The following is a 14930-nucleotide window of genomic DNA, read 5'->3' as shown; positions in this document are numbered from 1 at the left end:
CTATAAAGTGGGGAGAACATACTTGGCAGAAGTCTTGTGAGAATCAAATAAGATGACGTAAAGAAGGCACTTTGTAAATCTTACAACACTAGCTAGCTATTATTAATAAGGATAAAAGCATTTTCTACTTAACAGAGAATGTTCAGTTGATTTCAATGATCTCTTCTGGGAGTATTCAATTAACCAAAGAAATAGAACACCCTGCTGGGATACACACTGTGTTCAAGCATTCAACCCCCACCCCCAACCCTGAGACATTCCTTGGAAGTGATCATTGCCCCAGAAAAAAGAGGAGGGTGGGAAATGCCCCTACCAAGGGAAGGCTTCTTTTGGCCTGGTCACCTCCTGTGTTTGGTCACCAGTTAGACTTGAAGTCAAGACCCTTTCAGGTCTCGGTCTTGGATTCCAGGATCCCCATTATCTCAAATATCTGACCTTGTGGTGGACAGCTTCTAGGATCATTCAGAACATGGACCCTACCAGCAAACTTTGTAATGACTTTTGCCAGTATGCCTGTGGGGGCTGTATCAACCATCATGTGATTCCCAAGAGCAGCTCCCGATACAGCATCTTTGATAACCTGCGAGATGAGCTGGAAATCATACTCAAAGGTGAGGGGCAGAAGGGGTTCTGACCAGGAGTCACAGCTTGGGCTCATGGTAGTGGGTCTCCCCATGACAAACAGTCACTTTGTGTTGCAGTGGGGGGTGGTGGTGGTGGTGGTGGTGGTAGATAATTTCTCATATATCCAGAGCTGGGAGTCATACAACTCCCCTCCTTATACAGTTGAGGAAACCAAGGGCCAAACAGATGAAATTAATTGCCCAAGGACACCCAGCTAGTTAGTGGCACAGGTGGATCTTGAATCCAGGTGCTCTGACTCCCAAGGCAACTCTCTTTCCACCACACTGATGGCCCATTCATAACATCTATGGTATGCTAGTGATAACACCACTTTCCCCATGCTACAATTTTCAGACCATGGTAACTCAACATAACATAGGTGCCCACACCCAACCTTTGGCACAAATGTGCAGTCTGCAGGTATAAACTTGATGCCAATTAATCAACAAATCTCTAGGCATGCCTGCTTACATAAGAGACATTCCGTGCTTCAGGCTCCTAGAGTCATACCACCTCCAGACTTGGAAAGCACCTCAGAAGCCACCAAGTACAGCCCAATTATTTGAGAAATAAACTGAGTCTTAAAGAGATTAAATGATTTAAATGAATGTAAATAGCTGATTGTATTAGACATTATTACATAATCTTCTTTTAGCAAGTAAGCCACATCAACTTATATATGAATTCTCTAGTATAACAGTAGCAGATACTTAAAGTAGTGATTAATTTATCAAAAAGAAATAAGACTTCAATTAGCAAGATTCAATATTCAATGTTTTCAGTGAGGTATCAAGCAATAGGGTTCAATAACCCTTTCTGGTCTTTTTTTTTAAAACAGAATACCATAAAAGAGAAAAGAGAAGAAAAAAATAAAAACTCATTAGAACTCATGGTTCTCTCAAAAAGAAAGAGTAAAAAAAAAGAATTCTGGTAGGTCCTGAGGCCCGAGGCATATACTTAAAATGTCTTTGAAAAGTCACTTAGTTTACAAAATCGGGTTTTTAAAGAAAAGCAAAAGAAACAAAAGTCAAAAAACAAAGCAAAACCAAAAACCAAAAATAAAAAGCAAAAGATTCGCTAAGCACCCTTTTGTGCTCTTAAAGAACTTAAAGGTGTGGTGAATTCCAGGTCTTTTCAGTGCCTTTCAAAAGTCAAAACAAAACAAAAACAAAAACAAAAAGGATTAAAAAAAATAGGTATAGGGTAGGGAAAGGGTGGGAGAAATTGAGGTGGGCCAGAAAACTAGGCCATGTGCTTCAGTGCTTTGCCTGTGGAAGGAAATGCTTGTTAAATTATAAGGTATTTAAGCTGCTAGAGTTTGGGGTATGCCACATTGTTTTAACTGGTTCCCCAATTCTCTGCATGCCAAAGTGGCAGGGGTTTCTGAATTGTCATTGATCTTTCTAATGCTGTCATAATGTTCTTTATGGTAGAAAATGTGGAGTTCTCTAGCATCAGTTTTGTCTGTGCCACTGATTTTCAATAAGGGTTGATTTAACTGATGAACTACCACATTCAGCTGATGCTGCTTAGCAAATGCTACAATTGTATAATTTCTTCCCCACTTTCCAAATTTCTTTAATTCGTCAACATATTCTTCAAAAGGGGAGTCATTTACTCTAAAAGACTCAAACTCTTATCTATGGTTAATCATGTAAGCAGCAGCTTCTTGTCTATGTCTGAGATGATTCCTACAGTGACCTTCTAGCTGGTCTGCTAAAGCCCTAAAAAGGCAATTTCCATCTCCTGATACTTTACGAAGACTGAGTCCCAAAGCATTTAACTTATCAGTGGGATTATCAAATGGGAACTGCCTATTTCCTCTGGACTCTCTTTGCTCTTTAACAGTTGCTATCGTTAGGGTTTTTAGCTCTTTAGCGTCTACCTCAGGTCTATCTGAAATCTCTTCACCTATGAATGGTGTAGGCTTTACATGAGAGCAATGAATCCATGAGTCTTTTTTACCAATTTTAATGGCAGTAGGAGTTGTTTTTCTTAAGGACCACCCTTTCGGGGAGGAGACCAATGGCATGAGCTACGCACGCCAGTGCGCCTGCTGCGCATGTCAGACTGCCTGCTATGCACTCGACTTCCGGGGTGCGAGCTGAAAAGGCAAGGAGAGAACGGAAGTGGGGGCTTTTTCCTGCTCTGCTGGTCTCCTGACTGCGCTGCACAGGCTGATGCTGATGAGAGTTCGACTGGGCCCGGCTAGCGGTTAGCAGCAGCACACGCTTGACACAGTCTCTCTCTCCCCAAAGGTGGCCTTCGGTTTTAGGTGAGTTTTTATAAGGAATATAGACTAAGCTTAGACTTAAGATGATTTGTATTGTGTTTCTACTTTCCTATCCTTCTAATCAACATCCCCTTGTGACTACCATAACAATAAAAGGTCTATCTAGAAAACCAAAAGCTTCTTCCATTTACTAGTCTGGGAGATAAATTAAGGGAAAGGTTAAGTAGGAGAGATTTATGATCTAATATCCAATTTTAAATCTCACACTGGATTGAGAACTGTGCAGCGTTTTAAAGTGATATTCTCATTACCTAACAGGGTTATTTCATACTTAGCCAGCCTCTGATCTGAAAAGGCTTGTGTCCTGTGACGTAGTAAGAGAGCCTCCACTTCATGAGGGCACTGCACAGTTAGAGGGTTACCTAGGACCAAATCAGAGACTTTTTCTACCAAAAGGGCTGTCGCCGCCACTGCTCTAAGGCAAGGTGGCACTCCAGCCGCTACGGGGTCCAGCTGAGTTGAATAGTAGGCTATGGGGCGTTGGTTAGGCCCCAGTGATTGAGTCAGAACTCCAGAAGCCACCCCCCTTTGTTCATGCACAAAGAGAGTGAAAGGCTTACTATTATCTGGTAGTCCTAGGGCAGGTGCTGATAACAAGGCCTGTTTTAATTCCTTTATGGCTGAGAGATGCTGGGGATCCAATTGTAAAATGTCTGGGACAGAACTTTTTGTAAGAGCTATGAGAGGTTTAGTAATTTCACCAAAAGAGGGTATCCCTTGTCTACAGTACCCGCCTTCTCCCAGAATGGCTCTCAACTGCCTCTTAGTAGTGGGGGCAGAGAGTTGTTGAATGGCCTGGACTCACTTAGAAGAGACAGAGAGAGTTCCAGCAGCCAAAATAAATCCTAAATATTCTACCTGGGGCAAACACCATTGTACCTTTGTCTTGGAAACCTTGTGTCCTCTCTTGTGCAGCTCCAGCAGTAAGTAACGGCTATCTTCCTGACAAATTTCAGCATTAGGAGAGGCCAAAAGTAAGTCATCAACATATTGTACTAGTGTGGAGCCTTTAAAGGTAATAGAGGCCAGATCTTGCTGTAAAATTTGGAAAAATAATGTGGGACTGTCTACAAATCCCTGTGGGAGTCTAGTCCAGGTCCACTGTCTATTTTTCCAGGTAAAAGCAAATAAATATTGGAAGTCCTCATGTACTGGTATGGAGAAAAAGGCAGAGCAGAGGTCTACCACTGTGAAACATGTAGATTCATAGGGAATGGATGAAATTATTGTAGCTGGGTTTGCAACTATAGCATGTCTAGGAATAACATAATTATTAATCGCTCTAAGATCTTTCACAAAACGATAAACAGGTTTACCATCTGGCCCAGGCTTGGGTTTTTTAACTGGCAAAATGGGAGTATTGCATGGAGAGTGATGACATGGAATAATAATACCCTGGCTTTTCAAAGCCTCAATTATAGGTGTGATCCCTTCTATTGCTTCTCTAGACAATGGATACTGTGGAATGGAGGGGGGTGGTCCCCCCTTAACTTTAAAGGTAACAGGCATGGCAGACTTAAGGAACTCCACCTCATTAGGGGATGAGGCCCATTCATGCTCAAGTGCAGTAGATGATTTTACAAAATTCGTTGTGATGCATAATTGCAAACCAGAGACCAATATTAAGGTCTCAAATACCTTATCTCCAGCAACAAAACATTTACAGTTGTGCAAAAAAAGATTCCATTTATAAAACAAAAACATGTTAAATGAAAGTTAACTACATCTTTGGACTGCTGGAATTAAGTTTTTAATTATGCACAATTTTAAAATAAAAAGACAGCAGAAGCCCTGATATTACCTCTCTTTCCTCATTTCTTATACTACCTTTTAAAATAAAGCAGGAAATGTGGCCAGCAGCTGGTCCCGTCTCTTCTGCCCCAACAGCTGTATCCACTTTAGCATAAAGAAAAACAAGGATGCTAAATACACCTATACTTTATCAAACAGTGATGTTTCATAAAGGTATTTGTGACAACAAATCCCTTCCCCAAAGATTTAAAGGGATATGCTCCAATATATAGAGCTTTGTCTAGGCGGTAATAGAACCCACCCCCTCTAGTAATGTATGGGTTGGCTTTGTAGGCCATTGTAAAGGCCATGAATGATGTGAAATCACTTAAATATCTGCTCCGGTATCAATCAGCCCTTCCATAGATTTTCCCTGAACTAATAGGGTAAGCATTGGCCTTTGTGGTGTAATCTTGGAGGTCCAATATATTCCGGTGGACCCAAATCCCTGTGTACCCCAGGAACATGATTGTATGGATTTCCCTAGGGGCAGGTAAGGAATTATTAAAATTTGAGCAAAACGAGCCCCAGGAGTCAGGGTCATCTGGTGAGTGAGAGCATAGGCAATGACCATGATCTCTCCAGTAAAATCAGCATCAATGACACGAGGAATGACCATAAGGCCTTTAAGGCTGCTGGAGCTTCTGCCTGTAAGAAGGCCAAAATGACCAACAGGAAGGGGGCCCGGTAGTACCTGTTGGGATCTTAATAGGATTTTCTCCTGCGGAGAGGCATATCAGTTTTGTGGAGGACAGATCAATTCCTGCACTTTGTGGTGTGGCTTTGTGTAGGGAGAGTACGGTAGTCAAAGAAGAGCCTTTCCCATTATCTTTTAAGGGGCCTGGGAGGGTTCCCTTTTCAAGTTTCCCCGAAATCAAATTCCCCTCAGCATCCGCCTTAGATCTGCATTCATTTGCCCAGTGTCTCCCTCTTTTACTGCGGGGACACACAGTTTTAGGTCTAGATGGTGATTGGGATTTGGGTTGAATGTCCTTATTTGTGGGACAGTTCCTAGCAAAATGTCCTGACTACCCACATTTAAAGCACCCTTCTTGATTTTTTTGTACTTGAAGGGCGGTTGCTATGGCAGCTCCTTGAATGTGAGAGGGGCCTATGTCCCTGCAGATTTTAATATATGTTTCCAAATCAGAATTGTTTTTAAATGGTCTGAGTGCATTTTGGCAGACTGAGTTAGCATTATCAAAGGCGAGCTGCTTGATGAGAATGTCAGCTGCCTCTCGATTTTGAATAGTTTGGTCAATAGTAAACAGGCTACAAAATCCTGATATGGTTCCTCTGGCCTTTGCACTACTTTACTAAATTCCTCAGATCCTTTAGAGGCTGGGAGTCTTCTCCAGCCGGAGACCAAGGTTACTAATAAGCATATAGGCAAAATCCTCATATCCTAGTTGCATATTAAGGTCAACATATCTGCCTTCTCCTATCAGCATATCAAGAGTAATAGGAAAAGGTGCATTTGGGTGTTTCCTAACTTCGGCTCCGGCAAGTTCTAGATATTCTGTTTTCCAAATTAAATAGTTCCCTCCGGAGAGACAAGAATGATTGGCGATATTCTGCCAATCATCCAGGGGGAGGGGTGCCTTTGCCACACCCTCAAGGATACCTAAGGAGAAAGGTGCAAGCTGGCCGTATTTAGAAACGGCCTCCTTCAGTTCTATTAAAACCTTGTAGGAGATGGCCTTATGCTCCCTAAAGCTAGTCCCATCAGGGTTCCTTGTAGTAACAATCGGAAAAGCGAGAGGGCCAAATTCTCCTTCATAATTTGGGTCCATTTTTGCCTGTTGGAGAGGTGTTAGGCTTTGCTTTTCATTTTAAGGGGTGCCTGAGAAGTTTTGGAATAATGACATAAAGGCTTGAGCAATTTTCATAGGGTCTATGGGAAGTGGGGGGTTTGGTGCTAGGCTCCCCATGACTCCTTTGTTCTTTTCTCCACATTTGCCTGCCTCATAATCTGATTCTGTTTGAAAATTTGGAGGTAGTTTTTCTTCCTCCTGAATTTTAAAAGAAGTGTAATTTGGCAAGGGCTGCTGTTCCCTAGGTAGAGAAGGATACAGCCTTGGGGTATTCAGGGGAGGGGCAGCTGAAGGGCTTAACAAAATGTTATTTGGTACTTTATATTCCTTTTTTTCTAGCTGATCACTTTCTTTTAGTTTAAAAGAAAGAATAGAATTCAAAGAATCCCTAACTAATTCCCATAAGTAAAAGGTATGCATAGGTCCCTCTTTCTGATAGTATCTCCTAAAATTCTTACCAACTCCTTCCCAGCATTCCACATCCACGGTCCCTTCCTGAGGGAACAGTGGACAAATTTTGAGTACATGTTCCAGGAACTTATGAAGTTGGGTTCGAGAGACCTTCGCTCCTCTCTGTTTCATCATGTGAAGGAGAATAGAGGCATATAACTCAACCTCTCTAGATACTGACTGTCCCATAATATTTGACTTCCAATGTGCTTTCCCTGCCACTCAATTAAATGCCCTAGGAATAGGGGGGAAAGTCTTACTTGCTGGCAATTCCTCTGACAATGATGGTCAGCGCAGGTCCCTGTTCCGGCGCCAGTTGACAGTTTCAGATCCGGAGGGCTGCTAGAACAGGTTCGGGCAGTGCTACAGGTAAGATGTTAAGGAAAAAAGACACAGACATAGGATGGGATTGGAAGGGCCCCATGCACTCGGGTGGAGGCAAAAGGCAACATTTATTCGGACAGTATGACATATTTATACTTGAGGTGATCAAAAGGAATGTCTTTGTGTGAAGTTCGTGCCAAAAGAATAGGATGAGGGGATTGGTTCATAGACCTTGGGCCATGTAGGCCTTATCTGTGATGAGGAGCATGTTTCTGTCCTTTGAAGTTTCCTTGGCACCTATGCAAATGCATCATCCTTGGTGCCCAGCAAATGCATCTGCATCCGGAAAGGATCATTGTGGTTTACGGCCCTCTTATCAAGGGCTAACTAAGAATCAGTGCATATTTTCTGGAAGGGGGGTTTCTATCTGTGAGCTTTGCTCGAACAGTGAAAGGGGGATTTGCGTTAGCCCCTAACATCCCCCATGCCTGGAATGCCTTCCCTCCTTACCTTCACCTCCTAGAATCCCTGGTTTCCTTCAAGACTCAGCTAAAAAACCCACTTTCTACATAAGCATAAAATGAGAAAATGTATGTAAATGATTTGTAAGAGCCAACAAGTGCTAGAAGTGTATGAGAATATACTGTGAAGAGTAAGAGATCATCAGAGCTCATCTGTAATCTGCCTCTCCCTGCATGCCCTAATTCCTTCATAGCCAGAGAACTAATCCCCAGGATTTGGGCCCAGATAGAGCTAGCAGAGATGAGTCTTCTCCCACCTCTGTCCTCAGGTGAGGGAGGGATATTGAGGTTTCTAGGAAGACAGACTAATCTACTCCATAAATCTCAATACAGAGAAAGCTTTATGGTCTCTCTTTAAACCAGTTCTGAAACCTATTCTTTTACTTCCTTTCTTGCTTCAGCATCTGAGTCCTTCCCAAGAACAACCCCACCTTGGCTTAGGGTTCTAACTACACCCTCATCTTCTCTCTCTATGTTAATGTAAATTCTATTTGTCCCATACTATTAGACCAGTTCTGGTCCATATTTCCCCAGTTATTCACTATATGTCCTCCATTTATTCAATTCTTCATATGAAAATCACAGAAACAGACTGTTTTTATGATTGGTTCCAATTTTGTATACCTTATCATGTGCCTATAAACAGCTTAACTTAATTCTAGAACTTAATTGATAACTGCTTTTCTCAGAACCTTGATGCAGACCTATGCCCCATAAAAATGAATTGCCAAAGCAGCACTAATTCAACAGATGCTTCTCCCTCCCCCAAGACAAAGATATTCCCCCAGACGAGTGAAATGTTATGGATCATTTGTCTTTTCTGAGCCTCAGTATCCAAGTCTTTCAAATGAAGTAATTGAACTAGATTATCTCTAAGGCAGGGGCTCTTATCCAGGGGTCCATGGATAGATTTCAGGGGTTCTGTGAAACTGAATGGGGGGAAAGTGATATCTTTACTTCAATATAATTCATTTCCTCTGCGATCCTATGCATTTAAAAACAATTCTTAGGAGTCCATAGGTTTCACCAGGTTGCCAAAGGGGTCCATGGTACAAAAAAAGGTTAAGAATCTCTGCTCCCACCTCTGACATTTTAAAGTCTAAAGTCCCTTACAACTCTGAAATTCTCTACCTTCTGGTCCCTTCCTACTCTGACATTCTAAATTCAAGGGTCCTTTCAAGTCTGATGTTCTATGTTCTCAAGTCACTACCCTGTCATTTTGTTTCCAGGTCAAATACCATATGTTCTAAAGTTCCTCCCAGGTCTGACATTTTCTGTTCTAAGGGCTGTCCCAGGTCTGACATTCTTTAAGTTCCTCCTAGGTCTAACATTCTAGGTTCTAAGGTCCCTCCCAGTTCCCACATTCTCAGTTCTTTTTTTTTTTTAATAATAAAACATTTTTATTTAGAATTTTGATTTCCAAATTTTATCCCTCCTTCTCCTCCCCCTTCCCTGAGGCGGCAAGCAATCACATATAGCTTACACATGCACAATCATGTAAAACATTACAATATTAGTCATTTTTGTACAAGAAAACTTGAATAAAAGAAAAAAAATGAAAGAAAGTGAAAAATAGCCTGCTTCATTCTGCGTTCAATCAATATCAGTTCTTTCTTTGGAGGTGGATCGTATGCTTCATCATTAGTGCTTTGGGATTGTCTTGGATCATTGCTGAGAATAGTTAAGCCATTCACAGTTCTTCATTATATAGCATTCTCAGTTATAATGTCCCTTCTTGGTTCTGATATTCTCAGTTGTAGGGTCCTTCCCAGACCTGAGATTCTCTGTTCCAAATTTCCTCATAAGTCTAACATTCTAGGTTCTAAGATCTTTCCCAAATCTGAAATCCTATGCCCTAAGATCCTTCCTTGTTCTAACATTCTATGAATTCAAATTCCTAGAACCCTACTGGATCATGGAAAAGAAGCTGTCCATGATGAACTCCCAGTTCAACAAATTGCTCCTTATTGACATGTTTCTTTGGAATGATGAGTGAGACCAGAAGTCACATCATCTATGTAAGTCCCATACCTGGTCCCTCAGCTTAGTTAAGAGGGAAAGATACCTAGCTGCCTGTGGGCAATGGGATGCCTGGCCTCAGGAACTGCATTCAACCCTTTGACAGTGGATTTAGGGATCTGGCCTCCCAGAGAAATACCTAACCCATCATCTAATGGAGGTGTTAAACAAGGAGAAGCTGTCTGGAGGACACAGATGAGAATTGTTGAAGGTCCATCTGAATGTGGATCCAAGTTACCAGCTATTGAGACCTGGGAAAGAGTAACTGAATCATTCTTTTTCTGAGTCTGCCTCAGTTTCCTCATCTGTAAAATGGAGTTAATAATAGAACCTACATCTCATGGTTATTCTGAGGGTTAATGGCATTTTGCAGGCATTAAAGGACTAGAAAAATACCACTCATTATCTACTACTACTACTACTACTACAACGACTATGACTACTACTACTACTACTACTACTACTACTACTACTACTACTACTACTACTACTACATGACAAGTAAAATCTAATGTGTGGTCACCTTATTCCTGTCCCTAGTGTAGGGAAAACTAGCTAGGGTTTACTTATAAATTAGAAGCTTTAGCACCAAGTTTTGGCATTAAACATTTATTAAAGAGTAAAGAGAACACTTGGAGTTCAGAAAGATAGGAAAGCCTAGCTAGGATCTATGGGAGAGAGAGGAGTAAAAGCTACCTTTACCCACAATTCACAGGTGACAAAGAAGAAGATCATGTGCCTGTGAGAGTGGACGCTCCTTATGGGTCCAGAAGAGAGGCAGTTCTCAAACACTGCTCCAAGCTAATTGGCTGGTAGCATTCAAGTCCATTGATTGATGTGACTTGAAGGTAGTCCATGAACAGAATGTGCCAAGGTCAGACTTCAGATCTTCTGGTGGGAACAAGGCTTTGTGAGGTAACTTCCTGATGCTGGGTAAATCAAAGGTCAACCATACTCTCAGCAGGGGGCACCCTGGTAATAATTTTCTCACAACCGCTCTGTGCTTCATTAAGAAACATAGTTTCCTTAAATAAAACAATAACATTACAGATATTTATGAGTAACAATGTAAAAGGAATGAAAAGAGAGAAAAGAAATTGAGTGGATGCATTGACCAAAACTAAAGGACTGGGGCAGCTAGGTGGTGCAGTGGATAGAGCACCGGCCCTGGAGTCAGGAGTACCTGAGTTCAAATCCGGCCTCAGACACAACACACACTCGCTGTGTGAGACCCTGGGCAAGTCACTTAACCCCAATTGCCTCACTAAAAAAAAACAAAAAACAAAAAAACAAAAACAAACAAACAAAAAACTAAAGGCAGCAGTCCTTTTTAGTAGGTGGACATTACAAACAAAGAAAAACTAAAGGGGGCAGTCCCCTTTAGGAGGTGAATATTGCAAATAGTGTATGCAATAGGAAAAGGAAAACAGGAAAATGTCCATTTAAGTCTTTGGAAGTCTTTTCACAAATGATTCTTGCAATGTCATCTGGGTGTAGTTGTGGAGTTAAAGTCTTTCAGGTGTGGAGAGTTTTGGGTGTGGTTGTAAAGTCTCTCTGGAGTTTCAGATACTAATAATCAGCTGGAAAATTTCCTGCTAATAACTAAAGCAAACAATGAGAGTTCTCAAAAACATATGTCTAAGGAAATGCAGAATCTTTTAGAGATATAATTAAAAACAAAAATTGAATTAAAAAAAAAAACTTAATATTACCGTAACCCTCCCTGTGGAGAATAAATTGAGAAGACAATTGTGATATTAATTAAGAAAAGAATTTTTATCTTTGTTTCATCACTTTTTTGCATCATCTGCCTAATTATCCTCATGCCATTATGAGAAAGTAAAGAATCTAATATAACTGGGAACAGATGCCAAGCCCAAATTCAGCATTGTGTCCATCATGACATCTGAGATAATTATGGTGTTACCATAAAAGAACAGAGAAGAAAGAAAAATAAGCATTGCCAAACTTCATGGCTCTGGAGACAGTCAATGCAGTATGTTGAGGGGAAACTGAATCAGGCTTAATCACATGCATAGGATTGAGATGCCTATGGCCATGGCTTTACCTTCATCTCTGTGGTTCTGCAATGTATAACCCTTCCTATGTGCCTGAAAGTCCCAGATTCCTGCTTATCAATAAAATGGAAGAAGAACAGGCTTGAAAGATTCTTGAGAAGTTATGGGGCACTGAAGATGTAGGGCAGGATATCCAGGAGATGAAGAATGAGAGTGCTAAAATGGCACAAGAAAAGAAACCAAGGGGGCAGCTAGGTGGCGCAGTGTATAGAGCACCAGCCCTGGATTCAGGAGGACCTGAGTTCAAATCTGGCCTCAGACACTTGACACTTACTAGCTGTGTGACCCTGGGCAAGTCACTTAACTCTCATTGCCCCAACAAACAAACAAACAAAAAAGGAATGACAATACCCCACCCAGAATACAAAGGGTCAAAAGAAAAGAAACCAACTATGCTGGACCTCTTTAGGTCACCAAATTATTGCCAACTCATTATCATTGCCATAATGCTCCAGCTCTCTCAACAGATTTCTGGAATTAATGCTGTATTCTATTATTCTACAGAAATCTTTACAGATGTTGGTGTTAAAGGAGCAATATATGCTACCATTGGTGCTGGTGTGATTAATGTGATATTTACTGTAGTGTCTCTCTTTCCAGTGGAGCAAGCAGGAAGGAGGATCCTTCACCTGGTAGGATTGAGTGGAATGACCTTCTGCTCTATTCCTAAGGTTGTTGCCATGTCTCTCAAGGATTCTCATATTTGGATGAGCTATAGCTGTACTGGGGCCATCTTTGGCTTTGTGGCCTTCTTTGAAATTGGACCACGACCCATTCCTTGGTTCGTTGTTGCTGAGCTCTTCAGTCAAGGCCCCTGCCCAGCTGCTATGGCTGTGTCTGGCTGTTCCAGCTGGACCTCTAACTTTCTTGTGGGGTTGCTCTTCCCTACAGCTGTGAAATATTTGGGATCCTATGTCTTTATTATCTTTACTTTCTTCCTCATCTTCTTCTTTTTGTTCACCTTCTTCAAAGTCCCTGAGACCAAGGGCAGAATTTTGGTGAATATTACCCAGGTCTTTGAGAGCAAGAGTCAGGGTTCCATCAGCCCCACCTTAATGGCAGAGAAAGGCCCCATTGTGGATATGAACAGCATTGATCCAGCCAAGGACACATCATCTTCCACCCTCTAAAATCCTACCTTCTCTTCCAGTCTCCCAATATGGAAAAACAACATCTCTCTGAGGTGGGGGGCCCTCATCAGGATATCTGTAACCCAGGATTGTTTCTGGTTGCAGCTACTGAGTTTCTTTTTCATCTTACTCCATGAGCACTAAGATGAACCTTGTGTTGGTGTCAACACAGCTTCTCACAACTACTACTACTACTACTACTACTACCACAACCACCACCACCACCACCCTGAAATCTTGATCAAAAGCAAGCCATCCCTTCTTTGATTATCACTGCACAGCATAGATGTACTAGAAAAGTTTTCCCCCTAACAACTTTATCTTGGGGCAGTAGAGGGGCTGAGCTCAGTCCTCCCCTCCCATCTGCCCTTCTACTCTGTGATCACACACAATATGGTCTTCAGCTGTGGTGGTAGGGGGAGTGGGGGTTGTGGTTGTGCTTTTCCCTGTCTCTGCCCCTTCACATTTCATTCTGTACTTGGTTTGCTGATTGACCAGCCATCACTGGCCATGCCTTCCAGAGACTACTACTTCAATAGTGGCAACTACTAGAGGGTCAGTGCATCTTTTCATCGAGGGATCCCTGTAGATTTTAAGAGTATGGTCCTCCCTCTACACACACAGATACACACACACACACACACACACACACACACACACACACACACACACCCCTTCCCTCCCACCTGACAGTGCCACCAGTGATTTTGGTGCCAATAAGGAAGCCCTCAGTCCAATTGTGAAACAGGAAGTGTTTGCATGTAATCCTCCTTCCTTTCAGCCCATCTCAGCCTCACTACCACCACCAATGCAATTTCTCCCACCTCCCCCATCCTACTGCATGCCCAAGTGTGGAAATACGTGACCAGGAATTGCCAAGAGGCTCCCTTATTCAAAAGAACAATACCCTGTAAAAATTATTTTAACTGGGGCTAATCTGTGAACTCCTGGCTGGCTATCTGAGTGCTTTTAACTTAATATGGGAAGAACCTATTGGGAGGCTCTCCCTCTCCCTGAACTGCCTCTCCCAGACTGATAAGGAAAAAGATTTAAAAACTCCTTTCAATGAAAGCAAATGGTTTTATTTATGAGAACCAATTCAGAAATAGGAAAACAAGAAATACAACCTGAAACTTGACTTCAACAGACTTGCTCTCTCTTTTAACTTCCTCTCCTGCCGCTGCTGAAGCCGCCTGTGCTTACAACCCCCTAGCTGTGTCTCCTTTCTCACTCCTCTTACCAACCCCCTTCCTAGCATCTTGTCCACGCAGCTTAGCCCGGCTCTGAGGCCCCTGCAGCTGAAATGGAGGGGGCGGGGCGGCTCCTTCGAGGCCAGTTTTAGCTGCCTACAACCCTAAAAAAAGAGATTCATACATTGGTGGATTTAGATGCCCTGATGGAGTGACCTTTCAGCCCCTAGCTGGGGGTGCTCCTGAAAGTCTTCCTTACTACCTGGAAGGTGGGGCTAGGTGACCTCTCTGAATTTGATTTCTTCCTCTTCTGAAAACGAACATGTTGGAGGACATTATATATAAGGGTCTTTGAAGAAAAGGCAGTGAGATAGAATGGAAAGCCCCTGAATTCAAGGTCAGAGGATCTGGGTTTGAATCTTTCCCACTTACAAGTGCTGTGACCTAGACAAGTCATTTTACTTCCTCTGGATCTCATTTTCCTCATTTATAAAATGAGGGAGTAGGAACCAGAGGATTTTGAAGATCCCTTCTGACTCTAAGTCAAAGACACCCCCTCCAATAACTCTGACCTTTTCTGAATACCTGAGGCAGGATGGAATAGAAAGAGTCCTGGATACAGTCAGACCCTGGCTTCTAATCCTGGCTCAGCTACCTATAAGTACTATGCCCTTGACCCAGTCCCCTCCTCTCTCT

At 42.2% G+C, this 14930-nt stretch overlaps 1 pseudogene; it reads left to right on the top strand.

Moving 5' to 3' along the window:
• Window positions 1–469: 469 nt before the first annotated feature.
• LOC122748178 lies at window positions 470–13044 on the top strand (annotated as a pseudogene).
• The last annotated feature ends 1886 nt before the right edge of the window (window positions 13045–14930 follow it).

The sequence above is a fragment of the Dromiciops gliroides genome, chromosome 3 (assembly GCF_019393635.1).
Source record: "Dromiciops gliroides isolate mDroGli1 chromosome 3, mDroGli1.pri, whole genome shotgun sequence".
NCBI classification, from domain to species: Eukaryota; Metazoa; Chordata; class Mammalia; order Microbiotheria; family Microbiotheriidae; genus Dromiciops; species Dromiciops gliroides.
The sequence above is the reverse complement of the archived record's forward strand: the minus strand, read 5'-3'. Positions and strand labels throughout refer to the sequence as shown.